The 9,856-nt window shown below is 41.0% G+C and overlaps 1 pseudogene; it reads right to left on the reverse strand.

Annotated features, from left to right (window-relative positions):
- Positions 1-4,222: 4,222 nt before the first annotated feature.
- LOC145715250 (18S ribosomal RNA) lies at positions 4,223-5,185 on the reverse strand (annotated as a pseudogene).
- Between the last annotated feature and the right edge of the window lie 4,671 nt (positions 5,186-9,856).

Consider the following 9,856-nt stretch of genomic DNA (forward strand, 5'->3'; position numbering starts at 1 on the left):
CTGCCGGGGCTTCTCCCGCCTTTTTTTTCCAGACGGCGGGAGAAGTAGATTGAAGCCAGTTGATTAGGGTATTTAGCTGTTAACTAAAATTTCGTGGGGTTGGGGCCCACCAATCTAGTAAGGGCTTAGCTTAATTAAAGTGTTTGATTTGCAATCAATTGATGTGAGATAGACTCTTGCAGTCCTTAAGGGTTAGTTGGTATGCAGAAGTTAAGTCTGCTAGGGCTTACTTAGAGCTTTGAAGGCTCTTGGTCTAATTTAACCTAAACTTCTAATCTAGGATGGATAGTATTGGTGCGAGTGGTAGCAGTATGGTAGATATTACAATTAAGGGGGGTAAGAAGATTATTTTTTTTGTGCATTCGAATCGTCATTTTATCTTTATGCAGTTGTTTGAGGGAAATATAGTTAGTGTAGTAGCATATGTTAGTCGTATATAGAAGTACAGGTTAAGTAGGGCGGTTATAGCCAGCAGTGTGGGTATTATAATTATTTCGTTTTTAGTTAGTTCTTGAATGATTATCCATTTTGGGATGAAGCCGGAGAGTGGAGGGAGGCCGCCTAGAGATATTATTAGTACTAGGATAAATGAAGTGATTAGAGGTGCTTTATTTCATGTCTGTGATAGGGATGATGTTGTTGTGGTGGAGTTATATATGAATAGTATGAAGGTGGTTAGTGTTATAATAATGTAGATGGTCAGGTTTAAAATTATTATTGTGGGGCTATATATTATGATGGCTGCTATCCAGCCTATGTGGGCAATTGAGGAGTATGCTATGATTTTTCGTAGCTGGGTTTGGTTAAGTCCTCCTCAGCCTCCGACTATAACTGATATAATGGCTATTGTTAAGAGTAGGTTGGGGTTAATGGTGGGTGAGATTTGGTATAGGATTGATAGTGGGGCGATTTTTTGTCATGTGAGTAGGACTAAGCCTGAGGATATGGAGATTCCCTGTGTGACTTCGGGCACTCAGAAGTGGAATGGGGCTAGTCCTAGTTTTATTGCTAGGGCGGTTGTTATTACAGTAGATGCTATGGGGTTGAGATCTTTTGATACAGTTCATTGTCCTGAGTGCAGTAGGTTGATGATGATTCCTATTATTAGGAGTATTGAAGCGGTTGCTTGTGTTAGGAAGTATTTTGTGGCTGCTTCTGTGGTTCGTGGGTTATATTTTTTTATGAGGATGGGAATGATGGCCAATAGGTTTATTTCGAAGCCGATTCAGACCATAAGTCAATGGGATGCTGTTATTACGATTATAGTTCCTGAGATAACGGTTGATATAATGATAATAAGAATAGGGGGTTTGATTAGTATGGGAAGGGTATAAACCAACATTTTCGGGGTATGGGCCCGATAGCTTATTTAGCTGACCTTACTTTAGAATGTGGTGTAGTACTGGTAGCACGAAGATTTTTGGATTCTTAGGATTAGGTTCGATTCCTATAATTCTAGAAATAAGAGGATTTGGACCTCTATGTTTTACTCTATCAAAGTAACTCTTTTGTCAGACATATTTCTTATGTTTGAGGCGGAATGCTTGCTGTGATGATGGGCAGGGAGACGTGTCATATGCATAAGGCTAGGGTAAGGGGTAGAAAGCTTTTTCATAGGAGGTGTATTAATTGGTCGTATCGGAATCGTGGGTAAGATGCTCGGATTCATAGGAAGGTGGTTGTTAGAATCAGGGTTTTTATAGTGAAGTTGGTGGTATATAGTTCTGGTATATAGGGGCTGTGAAATGCTCCGAAGAATAGGATTGTTGTGAGGATATTTATTATGATGATGTTGGCGTATTCTGCTAGAAAAAACAGGGCAAAGGGACCTGCTGCGTATTCTACGTTAAATCCGGAAACGAGTTCTGATTCCCCCTCTGTGAGGTCAAACGGGGCTCGGTTGGTTTCTGCTAGTGTAGAAATGAATCATATTATGGCCAGGGGTCATGCAGGGATAACAAGTCAGATAAATTCTTGAGTGGTAATTAGTGTGGCTAATGTGAAGGATCCGTTTATTAGTAGTACTGATAAGAGGATGATGGCTAGTGTGACTTCATATGAGATTGTTTGGGCTACAGCTCGTAGGGCTCCAATTAGGGCGTATTTTGAGTTTGAGGCCCATCCGGATCATAGAATGGAGTAGACGGCCAGGCTGGATATGGCTAGTATAAATAGTACTCCTAGGTTTATGTTAATGAGTGGGTATGGTATGGGCAGCGGGATTCATATAGTTAGGGCTAGTGTAAGGGCTAGGATGGGTGCTATAATGAATATGAATGTGGAAGATGTGAGGGGTCGGAGGGGCTCTTTAGTGAAGAGTTTCATGGCGTCTGCAATGGGTTGGAGTAGGCCGTATGGTCCTACGACGTTTGGTCCTTTGCGGAGTTGTATGTAACCCAGTACTTTACGTTCAACTAGGGTTAGGAAGGCTACGGCGAGGAGAATAGGGATAGTTAGTGAGAGGATGTTGACTATGAACATGTTGTTAGGGAGAGGAGTTGAACCTCTGATGATAAAAGCTTAAGTTTTATGCAATTGCCGGGCTCTGCCACCCTAACAAACCCGAGCTCTACGGGTGATATGTTTGGATAAACTGTCTAGATTGAGATTATATCATCTATTTGGTTAAAGGCGCTTTAGCAAAGTGGGCCCTATTTCTCTTGTCCTTTCGTACTGGGAGAAATTATTTAATAGATAGAAACCGACCTGGATTACTCCGGTCTGAACTCAGATCACGTAGGACTTTAATCGTTGAACAAACGAACCTTTGATAGCTGCTGCACCATCGGGATGTCCTGATCCAACATCGAGGTCGTAAACCCTATTGTCGATATGGACTCTAAAATAGGATTGCGCTGTTATCCCTAGGGTAACTTGTTCCGTTGATCAAGTTTTTGGATCAATAAGTGATGTAGTACTTTCGACTAGTTAGTCTAGATTTAAATCACTCGGAGGTTGTTTTATTCTCCGAGGTCACCCCAACCTAAATTGTCGGCCCATGGTAGAGGTATGTTATCCCTGTCGGTTGATTATCAAGATCTCTTTGGGTCGGTTAATTAAAGCTCCATAGGGTCTTCTCGTCTTATTGTCATATTCCCGCCTCTTCACGGGGTCATATTCCCGCCTCTTCACGGGAAGGTCAATTTCACGGATTGGAAGTAAGAGACAGTAAAGCCCTCGTGTGGCCATTCATACAAGTCCCTATTTAAGGAACAAATGATTATGCTACCTTTGCACGGTCAGGATACCGCGGCCGTTTAACTGATGTCACTGGGCAGGCAGTGCCTCTAATACTGGAAATGCTAGAGGTGATGTTTTTGGTAAACAGGCGGGGCTTGTGTTTGCCGAGTTCCTTTTACTTCTTTTAATCTTTCCTTGAGTTGCATGCCTGTGTTGGGTTAACAATTAGCTTGATATGTTTGCTTGTAGTTAGGTTGTATTTATCTTGTTGTTAACTATCAGTGGTTATCCGTTCTGATATAAGCTTATGCACGGGAGAAATATTTCTTGTTACTCATATTAGCATTATTGCTTCTATTATTAAATAGATTAGCCCAGTTTTAAATTAGGAGTTGGTTGCGTTTTTTGACATTGAGATGTTCTGATTGTTGAGCTTGAACGCTTTCTTAATTGGTGGCTGCTTTTAGGCCAACTATGGTTTGTGTTTATGCTTACTCTCTAATTAAGGCTGTATCCTAATTCTAAAAAGCTGTACCTTTTTAGACTATATTTTAAACTTACATTGGAATTTCAGGGTTTTGAGGTAAGTTTAAAGTTGAACTAAGATTCTGTTCTGGGCAACCAGCTATCACCAGGCTCGTTAGGCTTTTCACCTCTACCCACAAATCTTCTCACTATTTTGCGACATAGATGAGTTCATCCTGTAATAGATTGTTCATGGGTAGCTCGTCTGGTTTCGGGGGGCCTAGCTGAAGTTCTCTTTGTTAGGTTATTCTAGCTAATTCATTATGCAAAAGGTACAAGGGGTAATCTTTGCTGTATAGTGCTTTTAGTTTTTTCTTTCATCTTTCCCTTGCGGTACTTTCTCTATAGCGCCAAGTTAAATTTCTATCTCCTATACTTTTATGGGGCAACTAAATGTTTTATTTTACTTTCTGATGTTAATTGCGTTTGTAGATGATTGGGCTAGCTTTGGCTCAAGATGGTCAGTTTAATATGAAATCTTCTGGGTGTAAGCCAGATGCTTTGTTTAAGCTACATCTTGTCATCCAAGCACACTTTCCAGTATGCTTACCTTGTTACGACTTGTCTCCTCTTGTGGATGTAATGGTTTGAATAGGTTTCTTCAGGGTTTGACCACTTGAGGAGGGTGACGGGCGGTGTGTGCGTGCTTCATGGCCCAATTCAATTGAGCTCTCTATTCTCAAATTTACTACTAAATCCTCCTTGAATTCTTAATTTCATAAGGATTTTCGTGGATGTTCTAGTTGTAGAAAATGTAGCCCATTGCTTCCCATCTCATGGGCTACACCTTGACCTAACTTTTTTGTGTCAAGATACTTGTGCTTACTTTTCTTCCTTTTTAGGGTTTGCTGAAGATGGCGGTATATAGGCTGAATTAGCAAGAGATGGTGAGGTTTATCGGGGTTTATCGATTATAGAACAGGCTCCTCTAGAGGGATATAAAGCACCGCCAAGTCCTTTGAGTTTTAAGCTGTTGCTAGTAGTTCTCTGGCGGATAGTTTTGTTTGAGCTAACTATCTAGGTTTAGGGCTAAGCATAGTGGGGTATCTAATCCCAGTTTGGATCTTAGCTATCGTGTGGTCGGAAATATTAAAGTTACTTTCGTGCTGTATTTTTATGTTAACTGCAGCTTTTTACAGCCTAGTTAAGGTTTAACTTTAGTATGCTTCTCTTCTGTAACACGCTTTACGCCGTAGGTCCATTGGTTTGGGTTAATCGTATGACCGCGGTGGCTGGCACGAAATTTACCAACCCTAATTTAATATAACTTAGTCGAACTTTCATTCATAGCTTAATTTTTATCACTGCTGTATCCCGTGGGGGTGTGGCTGAGCAAGGTGTTATGAGCTACAATGGTTGTGTGCTTGATACCAGCTCCTTTGAATCACTGGGTGACTTAGAGGGCATTTTCACCGGGATGCGGAGGCTTGCATGTGTAATTTTATTAATAACTAATGGAAAGGCTAGGACCAAACCTCTATGTTTATGGAGTCTGGCGACTCATCCAGGCATTTTCAGTGCCTTGCTTTGTGTTTTTAAGCTACATGAACCAAGATATAGGATTGTTGGGTGTGTAAATATTGTTCAATAGGGACGAGTTAGAGATCGGGTTGGCGTATCTATAGATACTGCGAACAAAGTTATGATTTAGTATTAATAATTGGTAATAATGGGGTTGGTAAAGTTTGTAAACGTTAACTCTTAAGCTCTATGCTTAGATACGGTTTAGTCTTGTTTTTGGGGTTTGGCAAGACAGAAATAAACACGTATTGTAACAAATAGGGTTAACGGGGGGTAAGGGGGGTTTGTTTAAGCTAATTATTTACTAAAATCAAAAAAGTTTGCATGTGTATACGTGTATACGTGTATACGTGTATACGTGTATACGTGTATACGTGTGTACGTGTGTACGTGTGTACGTGTGTACGTGTGTACGTGTGTACGTGTGTACGTGTGTACGTGTGTACGTGTGTACGTGTGTACGTGTGTACGTGTGTACGTGTGTACGTGTGTACGTGTGTACGTGTGTACGTGTGTACGTGTACGCGTATACGTGTATACGTGTATACGTGTATACGTGTGTACGTGTACGTGTATACGTGTATACGTGTGTACGTGTACGTGTATACGTGTGTACGTGTACGTGTATACGTGTGTACGTGTGTACGTGTACGCGTATACGTGGGTGCGCGCATGCCGTGTCCTGTGGAACAATAGGGATTTAAGTATATGTCCTGCGACCATTGACTGAATAACACCTTGCTTGTTGTACGTGTGGAACCCCCGCATAGAGAATAAGCCCAGCTACATTATATTTGACTGAGTCAGGACCTTTAGGTCATAGCTGAGTCATAGCAAGTTCGACCCCCTAAAAATTAAAAATACCAAATGCATGACACCACAGTTATGTGTGATCATGGGCTGATTAGTCATTAACCCATCGAGATGTCCCATTTGAGAGAGTTGAAGGATTGGATTTAAGAACGTCATGGCCCTGAAGTAAGAACCAGATGCCAGGTATAGTTCCATTATAGACACCCCCACGTTGAAATGGGCCCGGAGCGAGAAGAGGTACACGCTCAAGCAAGGGTTGCTGGTTTCTCGAGGCCAGGTGATTAAGCTCTTTCGGACAGTTGAGGTCCATAAGAGACTGTTGGAAATCATGAATATGCACGATTAAGCACTATTATGTCTTATGTAATATATATAAACTACTGTACATGCTTAATATTCATGGGGACAAGCAGTTAATGCACGATATACATAGTATGTCTTATGTAATATATATAAACTACTGTACATGCTTAATATTCATGGGGACAAGCAGTTAATGCACGATATACATAGTATGTCTTATGTAATATATATAAACTACTGTACATGCTTAATATTCATGGGGACAAGCAGTTAATGCACGATATACATAGTATGTCTTATGTAATATATATAAACTACTGTACATGCTTAATATTCATGGGGACAAGCAGTTAATGCACGATATACATAGTATGTCTTATGTAATATATATAAACTACTGTACATGCTTAATATTCATGGGGCGAGTGGTTGGTGCATGATATGCATGAGGAAAAGGTCAGTTGGTTATCTTACTTGCGAGTTTGTATTGTAAGAATTGAGAGTTTTCACTTGCTTTATTGCGGAAAGATGAGGACATACTGGGCAAGCACAGTATGAGTATATGCAATATATGAATTATGGAAGTTATGGGGTTGCTTTTTGGTATTAGCAAGGAATAGTTTAAGAAAGAATTTCAGCTTTGGGTGCTGATGGTGGGGCTGTTGCTTCTTCCTTGAAGTCTTAGGGAGGGTGCATATTCTCCTTTTTTGGTTTACAAGACCAAGGTATTGTATATACTACAAAGACTCTTCATTTAAGGAGGCGATTTTCAATAATGCCTGAGATAGGTATTAGGATTAGAAGGATAGAGAAGTATAGGATGGAGGCCAGTTGGCCGATGGTGATGAAGGGGTGTTCTACAGGTTGGCCGCCAATTCATGTTAGGGTCAGAAGGTCCGCTACTAGTAATCAGAATAAGCATTGGCTTAGTGGTCGAAACATTATTCCTCGTTGTTTAGAAGTGTGGAGAGCGGGGATGATAGCTAAGGTTAAGATAGATAGAACTAGGGCTAAAACTCCTCCTAGCTTATTGGGAATAGATCGGAGGATTGCGTATGCAAATAGGAAATATCATTCGGGCTTGATGTGGGGAGGGGTGTTTAGAGGGTTGGCGGGGGTATAGTTATCGGGGTCTCCTAATAGGTCTGGTGAGAATAGGACGAGTAGCATGAGTATTAGGATTAGTACTAGGAGGCCCAGGATATCTTTGATTGTGTAGTATGGGTGAAATGGGATTTTGTCTGAGTCGGATACCACTCCTGAGGGGTTATTGGATCCTGTCTCATGAAGGAATAGGAGATGGACTGCTGCTAGGGCTGAGATGATGAATGGAAGGATGAAGTGGAAGGCAAAGAATCGTGTTAGGGTGGCTTTGTCTACTGAGAAGCCTCCTCAGATCCACTCTACTAGATTGGTTCCAATATATGGGATTGCCGATAGGAGGTTGGTGATTACGGTTGCCCCTCAAAAGGATATTTGGCCCCATGGTAGGACATATCCTATGAAAGCTGTAGCTATGACTGTGAATAATAGTACGATTCCAATATTTCATGTTTCTGAGAAAGTGTAGGAGCCGTAGTATATTCCTCGTCCTACGTGTATGTATAGGCAGATAAAGAATATGGAGGCTCCATTGGCGTGTAAATATCGGATGATTCAGCCGTAATTTACGTCGCGGCAGATATGGGTGACTGATGAGAAAGCGGTTATTGTATCTGACGTGTAGTGTATGGCTAGGAAGAGACCAGTAAGAATTTGTAGGATTAAACACACTCCTAGTAGGGAACCAAAGTTCCATCATGCTGAGATATTGGATGGAGCAGGAAGATCAATGAATGAGTGGTTGATGATCTTGATAAGGGGGTGAGATTTTCGAATGTTGGTCATTAAGTTCTTATAGTTGAAATACAACGATGGTTTTTCATATCATTAGTCATGGTTAGATTCCATGTAAGAATTATGATAACATACATTGTATTTATTTTAAGTACAATCTTTGTGGTGAGCTTTGTGAGTTTTTCTTCAAAGCCTTCTCCTATTTATGGTGGGTTTGGTTTGATTGTGGCTGGTGGTATTGGTTGTGGTATTGTATTGAATTTTGGGGGATCATTTTTAGGTTTAATGGTTTTTTTAATTTATTTGGGGGGTATGCTTGTGGTGTTTGGGTATACTACAGCTATGGCTACTGAGCCTTACCCTGAGGCATGGACGTCTAATAAGGCTGTATTGGGTGCATTTATTACAGGGGTGCTAGCGGAGTTGTTAACTGCTTGCTATATTTTAAAAGAAGATGAAGTCGAGGTTGTGTTTAAGTTTAATGGTGCAGGTGATTGAGTGATTTATGATACGGGTGATTCGGGGTTTTTTAGTGAGGAGGCCATGGGGATTGCAGCACTGTATAGTTATGGAACATGGTTGGTGGTTGTTACTGGTTGGTCCTTGCTTATTGGTGTGTTGGTGATTATAGAGGTTACTCGTGGAAACTAAGTAGGAGTAAGCTAAGGGCTAAGGTGATTATGAAGGATAAGAAGTAAAGCTTAACTAGTCCTTTCTGATTAGATACGATGGTTGATATTTTTATTTGGAAGTGGGAGATGGATTTTGGTAATACATTTTCTAGCCAGATTATATCTAATAGTATCGATGCGGATTTTTGGCTTATAGTTAAGCTTATTGTTGATGGGAGGCGGTGTATTACGATTGGAAAGTACCCTAGGAGGTTGGAAAACTTAAAGAGGTCTGAGGGATGTTTAAATTTTAAGTTTTTAGCCGCGAGGTTAAGTTCTAATGCTAGGATGAAGCCTGTAATGGTTGCAGCAAGGGCGGTCAGCTTTAGATAGTGGGGTATAGTTATTTGTGGGATGGTTGTCGGGGGAATGTTGTGGGAGATCAGGTATCCTGCAAAAATGCTTCCAATTAAGAGACGTTTGATGGAGTTGATAAGGTGGGGGTTATTTTCATTGATTGGACTTAGGGAGTTAAATCGGGGTTGTCCTAGGAGTGCGAAGAATATGATTCGAGTACTGTAGGCGGCTGTGAGAGATGTAGCGATGAGAGTGACCAATAGGGCTCAGGCGTTGGTATACGACGTGTTGGCTGTCTCGATGATTAGGTCCTTGGAGTAAAAGCCTGTTAGAAAAGGTATGCCTGTTAATGCGAGACTTCCGATGATGAGGGAGGTGGTGGTGAAGGGTATTGGCTTGTATAGTCCGCCTATTTTTCGAATGTCTTGTTCATCATTTAAGCTGTGGATAATTGATCCAGAGCACATGAATAATATTGCTTTGAAAAATGCGTGCGTACAGATGTGCAGGAATGCAAGGTAGGGTTGGTTGATTCCGATGGTAACGATTATTAGGCCTAATTGGCTTGAAGTTGAGAAGGCAACGATTTTTTTAATGTCATTTTGTGTGAGGGCACAGATGGCTGTGAATAAGGTTGTGATGGCTCCTAGGCATAGGGTAAGGGTTTGTGTGGTTTTATTTTGTTCTATGAGCGGGTAGAAGCGGATTAA

The sequence above is a fragment of the Panthera onca genome (assembly GCF_046562875.1).
Source record: "Panthera onca isolate mPanOnc1 chromosome Y unlocalized genomic scaffold, mPanOnc1 haplotype 2 h2.ChrY_ul_1, whole genome shotgun sequence".
In the NCBI taxonomy this organism is placed as follows: domain Eukaryota; kingdom Metazoa; phylum Chordata; class Mammalia; order Carnivora; family Felidae; genus Panthera; species Panthera onca.